Raw genomic sequence first — 6,145 nt, 5'->3', positions numbered from 1 at the left:
CTTTCTGATTCTCTCTGCTGAGTTCACCTGTCCTCTGGCAATGGAAAAAAGAAAACAACTTATCAGTCATGTTGAAGATAATCTAAGTGATGGCACTGACCCCCAGGGCCATGGGGCCTTCGGTGTTCTCTCCTGCCTGCCTGCCGAGGCCACCCTGCCCTGACCCCTCCCGGTCTGCACATTCCAAAGGATCCCTATTATCATCCCACTCTTCTTTTCTCCCATCCAACCTGGTCTTGCTCTCTTTTGTAAAGGATTATTCATTTAACTTCATTTATTATTGTTATTTTAATTTGACCATAGAGAGCAAGAAGCAGAGTGAGAAAGCAAACTTCCAAGTCCTCTGAGCCCAGTCACGTGGGAGGTCCAGCGTCTTAACCACCAGGCCACCTGCCTGCCCCTCACCTGTCTTTCCACCCTCCTTTTCAGAATCTCTGTTGAGCGTCATTGGTAATTTGGATATTCTGGACATTCATTAACTCAGTAATGAATGTCCAGAAGTTATCACTCTGTCATCCTTCTTGAATAAAGACTCTAACGAAGTCCCTCTTTGTGAAATTGCTTAAGTGTCACTGAGGCTGGCTGGTGGAGTGGAGACCAGGGGGCAGCCAGGTTTTCAGTGCCCCTCGTGCCACACTGAGCAACCACGCCTCCTTTCCGCCAAGTCATGCCCGTCCTTTCAAGCTGTCACAGACTGGTGGAGAATGAAGCGCCCTGGGGGGGGATGACGGGTGACAATAACCCCTTCCTTTCTCCAGAGCTTCACCCACTAGGAGGAACGAGCGGAGCAGTTCTGCACACGGCCGCTATGTGGCAGTACTGTATCTCACCAGAGCTTGGCCACGCGGAGTCAGGCAGAGGGCCACGGTGGGGATCCCAATTCACTTGGTGTAGGTAGATCGCCAAGGTCGCCGTGTGTTGAAAATGGTAGCTAGCAGTGGAGGGTACTTCCTGTGTGTTGGAATCTGCTCAAACTGCATTGCAGTTATTAATTCCCAACTCATAAATGCCCCCAAACAAGCGTGCTGGTGTTAGATCTTTGTAGTACTGAGAAAAAAACAACAGAAAGATTAAGTAACTTGCTCAAAGTTACGCCACCTGGACCCAGCAAAGCCAGGATCCAAACCCACACAGGTGTCTCTTCCAAGTCACCAGCTACAGGATCCTTCTAGCACTCACAAGGAAATCTTACAGAGAAAGCAAGTTGTGGGGCCAGCAGGTGACATGGTGGTTAAGGCTCTAGACAGTCACATGGCTGGCATGAGTTCGAGTCCTGGACCTGGTGGCTTACTTTCTCACCTTCTCTCTCTCTCTTTCTCTCTGTCTTTCTCTGGTAAGCACACATGCCCTATAGCAAATCAAAAAGTAATAATAATAATAGGCGCCAGCAGATGGCATGGTGATTAAGGACAGTGGACTCCCACGTGGCTGCCCACAGTTCAAGTCCCATATCTAGCAGTTTTCTTTCTTTTTTTAAAATTTTATTTATGCATTCATTTATTTTCATTTGACCACAGAGAGGCAGAGAGAGAGGGAAAGTGAGAAAGCAAGACACCAGGTCCAGGACTTGAGCCGCAGTAGTCCACGTGGGAGTCCAGTGCCTCAACCATCACGCCATCTTCATGAATTTTTCAATGACCCATCTATTTAGGCAACTAGAAGGGCTCCTCACCTAGACTTGGGAGGACAGTGAAGGATCACAAGGAAGAATAGTAGGAAATGATGAGGAACAGGAAAGGGGAGAGAGGCCATGAGGTCAGGAGGGTTAGGCCTGAGACCCATGCTATCAGTAACTCTCCACTGGGTGCCAAGCGAGTCAGCCCACCTTTGGGCTTCAATCTCCTCGTGGACCAAACAGCCATGTCAGTGTGAGACGACAGTGTGACAGAGTATTAGTTATAGTTCATTTTTGGTGTTCTCCATTTGCAAAATGAATGAGTTGGTATAAATAATCCACAAGATTCCTTCCAGCCCTGAAACTATGAATTTCTGGTCTTTCTTTTTTAGGTAATGAGACTCTGCTCTCGGGCAATTCCTGGGTGCCATCAGTGTGACCTGAGCGGTCACCCATGACTGCCTGAAGTTGAAGACACAGTGTGTCTCATATTTAAAGGTGACATTGGTGACAGTGCTGGGGAGTCCTCTCTCAGGGAAGAGGGCTTTAAGATAGATGCATTATATCCTTACACCTCGTGGGACAACCACCCTGTGTTGACAGTGGTGGCCATTTTGGCAGAATCTTGACCTGAGTTGGGCCTGGACAGAGGTGACCAACCTAGACAGTGACCATCCCCCGCCACCGGGAAGTAATTTCACACTTGCCTTCAGTTCAGCCCTTGCTCAGTTGGCCTGTAGGCCCCTAGTGGTTCGGATCCACTCAAGTTCTTTCCAAATAAGAGAAGTAGAATTTGTGCCTGACCTTCCTCCCCTTAAATAAGACATGCGAGTAGATTTCTCAGCAGCCTGACCTTGGCAACGCTATCAAGCCAGACCTGCGACAACTGAGGAAGAAGAGATGGCAGGGAGAATGAAGCTGAAGGTGTAGGGCTCTCGGCCTTGTTTGTAACGCTTTGGTTCTTGTGTTCCAACAATTTCATCCTGCAAAGGAGGAAGATCTCCAACTCTCCTTGCAGAAGTCCGTGACGTGATGGTAAGAGGAAATGGCAATCTCCTTTGATGACCATATGCCAGTGACACCACTGAGAAATAGAAGTTGCCAACAACACCTGACCCAAAATCACTACATCATGAAACTTTGATCCAAAGAGGAAGCCGCGTTCCCCGTGGCATGTATCATGGTCATTCACAAAGACTTTGACACGTTCGAGAGGCTTTTCAGAGCCATTGACACTCCCAAAAATGTCTACTGTGTCCATGTGGATGACAGGTCCCCACCTGCTCACAAAGCCGCAGTGGGAAAGCTCCTGGACTGCTTTGCAAATGCCTGTATGACTTCAAGAGGGAGTCCGTGGTCTATGCAGGAATTTCCAGGCTCCAGGCTGATCTAAACTGCCTGGGAGATCTTATGACTTCCAATGTCCCCTGGAAATATGTCATCAGTACCTGTGGGCAAGACTTCCCTCTAAAAACCTACAAGGAAATAGTCCAGCATCTGAAGGGACTTAAGGGAAAAATCTGACCCCAGGGAGGCTGCCCCCTCCTGATATCCTCAGAAGGACAAAATGCATGCATTTGGAGCAGAGGTGCTCTCTGTTCTTCTTGCTGTGGACTTGGAGAAGAAACGCACCTTCGCCCCAAATCTGACCATTTACTTCGGCTCTGCCTTTGTGGCCCTTAGAGCGAATTTGCTACCTTTGTCCTTCAAGACCAGAGGGCCTTCGATCTCCTGCAATGTTCAAAAGGCACCTGTTCCCCTGATGAGCATTTCTGGGTGACCCTCCACAGGGTTCCAGGTATGTGGGATTTCATTTGCATTCTACGTAGTCTATGTAGTGTGCGTGCATACGCGTGTTGAGTGTGTCTTACACACTGAAATGACCTTCACGGCATTCTGTACACTCACCTGTGTTTTCAGACTTTAACAACATCCTCTTGAGAGGTTGGCAGGTGGCCTGAGGGTTGAGGGCACTGGACCCCCACACGGCCAACCGCACTTTGAGTCCTGGACCTGGCGGCTTGCTTTCTCACTTTTTCATTCTCTCACTCTGTCCCTCTCTGGTCAAATTAAAATGATTAATTAATTAATTAATTAATTAAAGTTAAATAAAATAATTCTTTAAGAGAAAAACATCCTGCGGGTGACGTGGTGGTTAAGGTGCTGGACACTCCTATATAGCTGACCATGGTTCGAATCCTGGACCTGGTGGCTTGCTTTCTCACTTTCCCTCTTTCTCTCTGTGTCTCTCTCTGCTCAGATGAAAATTGTTGAGTGAATAAGCAGAATTAAAAATAAATAATTATTGGGCCGGAAAGTGGTGTGGTGGTCAAGGGTATTGGACTCCCATATGGCCAACCATGATTTTGAGTCCCAGACTTGGCGATTTGCTCTCTCACTTTCTCTCTCTCTCCCCCTTCTTCTCTGACCAAATTAATAAAATAAATAAGTGAAATAAAATAACTCTTTAAAATTTATCAAAAAAATAACTAATTATTTTTCAAAAAGAGAAAAAATCCTATTGAATATTTTGCATGTAGTATTTTTCAATGAATTAATACTACAAAATAAACATGTAAGTATAATTTATTTGTACTTCTTATGCATCACTCAATATACTGTTTGTTCATGGAACGTGCTTGTTAAATTTCTGCTGACATTCTGTGTCATCCAAAACTGATTTTTTTGATCATGATATATGCTGTTTAGGAATTCATTATCTTCGATTTGGTCTTATTTTATTCGTTATTCATTGTGGCCTTCTTTTCTGTGAATTTAAATTGTGCAAGTTTGAAAAGTTTGAGGTCTGAAAGTGTCAATAAAATCTCTATAAGAACAATTTGGCATAGTGCAAATCTCTGCAATTAAAAAGAAAATCTTCAAAGAGCTGTCAGGAAGTTCAAGAATTTAGTTTAGTTTAGTTTTGTTGTTTTGTTTTCGTTTTTAGGCTTATTGCAGTAGGGTGTGTACACTCACTGGAGAGACAGAAGTAGAGACAGTAGAGAAGTGAACAATCACCTTTTGGGGGATGGTCATATCACAATCCCTTCTTTTAGAGGGTCTTTGTACTCCTGTAGAGAGAAAGAGAAAGAGAGTGGGAGAAAGCACTCCCAGGATGTGGTGCCGCAATCCCTTCTCCTCCATTTCTTCATCTCATGGGGATTTGGGCCATACGTCTAGCAAGTTTTTCAAACCACTGAGGCCAGGATTCGAACCCTGACCAGCGATGTGGGACCCAACTTTCTATGCTCAGTGCTTAGCTACTGCGCTACAGGGCCAGCCCTGCCACGGAATTTAAATTCCCTGTTGTTCATGGTGGACAAGAGCAGGTTTGGTCTGGAAGAAGAAAGATAAAGGGTAATTAGAGGGGGAAAATGGCGCCCGTAAGAATCTGGAAAGGATTGAGAGAGCCCTAACGGGCATGATGTAATAGCAAAACCTCGTAGTAAGGTAATGGCCGAGGGAAAGCAAACTTTTGCTGAGTGACTGACTTACCTAGCTTGGTCAAAATGAGTGGACTCCCATCCCACGACATTTTTACTCAATCCTGCCATTTTAGGATTGCCCCGCCCCAGTGGGGATGCGTTTGAGCAGAATGCAAACCCAAGTTTGTTAGAGGTCACCCTGGGTCTGAGGTCTGAGGCTATAGGACTTCCTACCAGGCACTAAATGCAAAGGCAGAACCTGAAGCACAAGATGTGTGCAAGGAATCCAAAAGTCCCTACCCTGGAAAAAGTAGCCCCTGGGGGCCAGCAGGTGGTGTGGTGATTAAGGCACTGGACTCCTATATGGTCAACTACAGTTCAAATCCTGGACCTCGTGGCTTGCTTTCTCACTTTCCTTTTCTCTCTCTCTGGTCAAATAAAATCATAGTAACAACTCAAGTTAAATAAATAAATAAGTCATTTTATTTGACAGAGAAGAGAAAAGGAAAGTGAGAAAGCAAGTCAGCAAAACAAACTGCAGACACTGGGTACAGCAAAAGTGCAGCTTTATTGCCAGTCCCAGAGCAAGAAAGCAGGCAGCCCATGCTGAGAACTCGGAGCCTTCCTGAGGAGTACCAAGCATGCATTTCTTTTTTGAGACAGATTTTTTTTTTTTTTGCAACAGGGCATGTGCGCTCACTGGAGAGGCAGAGAAACAGAAAGCAAGAAATCACCCCCAGAGGGGATGGCCACACTTCAATCCCTTCTCCTCCGTTCTCCTCTTGGGATCCTGGGCACGCACACACATGCACCTGGTATGAGTTTCCAGCCTCTGGGTCTGGGACTCGAACTACGGTCGACTATGTGAGAGTCCAGTGATATAGTCATTACACGCTATCTGCTGGTCCCACTAAACATGCACTTTTAAGGACAAAAAGCAAAGGAGGGGGGCGAGGGCAGAGGTCCTCAGGTGCACAATCAGCTCAATGATTGGTCTAAGAGGGTAAAACTGTCTCGAGGGCTATCTTGATTGGTGGAACCATAGGTAATCAATATGTGGTTGGGGAGCAATCATCAGGTGTCTGGCTCCATTCAGTCCAAGGTT

General features: G+C 46.0%; 2 pseudogenes; one reads left to right on the top strand and one right to left on the bottom strand.

The window, feature by feature from the left end:
* LOC102470213 (SRA stem-loop-interacting RNA-binding protein, mitochondrial pseudogene) overlaps positions 1 to 448 on the bottom strand; it is a 21,504-nt pseudogene extending 21,056 nt beyond the window's left edge.
* Positions 449 to 2,561: 2,113 nt separating this feature from the next.
* Positions 2,562 to 3,576, top strand: LOC102469787 (N-acetyllactosaminide beta-1,6-N-acetylglucosaminyl-transferase-like; annotated as a pseudogene).
* The last annotated feature ends 2,569 nt before the right edge of the window (positions 3,577 to 6,145 follow it).

The sequence above is a fragment of the Tupaia chinensis genome, unplaced genomic scaffold, assembly GCF_000334495.1.
Source record: "Tupaia chinensis unplaced genomic scaffold, TupChi_1.0 Scaffold000048_1, whole genome shotgun sequence".
NCBI lineage: Eukaryota > Metazoa > Chordata > Mammalia > Scandentia > Tupaiidae > Tupaia > Tupaia belangeri.
The sequence above is the reverse complement of the archived record's forward strand: the minus strand, read 5'-3'. Positions and strand labels throughout refer to the sequence as shown.